The following is a 1,122-nucleotide window of genomic DNA, read 5'->3' on the forward strand; positions in this document are numbered from 1 at the left end:
TTCGCTTCTTCTTACTGCAGTCTTTCAGTCACACCCCTGATCTTCTAGTAGAAAAGATCTACACCTAGCCTTCTCGGACAAGGGCGAAAAATCGTTTTAAAGATCCCTTGGTGGTCTAAAATCGATAATAAGAGTAGGCTTCGGCCGCCACCCGGGCAAAATTCTAAATTTCCTACCAACTGATAATATCAGGTGTGTCCCGCGCGCTCATATTATGACCTTATGCAGTTGCGAGAGCCGTAAAACACTTTACAAAAACAAAAAACAAACAAAACACAATGAGTAGGGATTCTCTTTTATGTATTTTGTCAACACCAGAACACGATGAGTAGTGGCTCTCTTTTACAGCATTTTTAACTCAGATTAGACAGGTGGAGTTCTGTGTTTTTATAGTGTGATACGGCCCTCTTTACGCCTTTTTCAAAACACATTTTAATTAGAGATAATACTTATTATTTTTCGGGATTATTTGATTAATTAAGAGAGGTATTACCGTTTATTTGTTCAATAATGTGTTGAATGTCTTCAGTTTGAATAAGGATAACAGAGAAATTTGCTGTGGAAGACAAAGAACAACATACACATATGCCTATAAAACATTGCAACGAATATCACAAAAAGAAGGAGAAGGAGAAGGAGAAGGAGAAGGAGAAGGAGAAGGAGAAGGAGAAGAAGAAGAAGAAAAAGACTTCTTTAAGAGAAGAACAGAGTTGATCAAAGAAGACTGACAACAGGAAGGAATGGGGTACCATGATCGTCAATGTCTGCTCCAGACCTCACACCTGAAGAAGAAAACAGCATGATTTTGTACACTGCGAATAGAATCCCTTTATCAATTTTTTTAAAATGGTGATGAAATTGTTTAGGTTCAACGTCCCTATCGCGGCTGTTAGGTTATTAATTTAAGAGGTAGTACCTCAGAATTTAATGTCCATCTCCGAAAGGACCCGGCCAAGTGGGAAATTCGTGTAAAGTGCCTTTCCCAAGGACACAATGTCGGACCGAGCTGAGGCTCGAACCCCCGAACCCGCAATCTCATTGTTTTTGTTTGGTTTTGTAAAGTGTTTTACGGCGCTCGCAACTGCATAAGGTCATATGAGCGCGCCGGACACACCTAATATT

At 39.8% G+C, this 1,122-nt stretch overlaps 1 protein-coding gene across 1 annotated transcript in view; it reads left to right on the top strand.

Moving 5' to 3' along the window:
- The window catches only part of LOC101851699 (peroxisomal sarcosine oxidase), a gene marked incomplete at both ends in the record, with an annotated part of 6,078 nt that overhangs the window by 2,672 nt on the left and 2,284 nt on the right, over positions 1 to 1,122 (top strand).

Source organism: Aplysia californica, unplaced genomic scaffold (assembly GCF_000002075.1).
Source record: "Aplysia californica isolate F4 #8 unplaced genomic scaffold, AplCal3.0 scaffold01294, whole genome shotgun sequence".
Lineage (NCBI taxonomy): Eukaryota > Metazoa > Mollusca > Gastropoda > Aplysiida > Aplysiidae > Aplysia > Aplysia californica.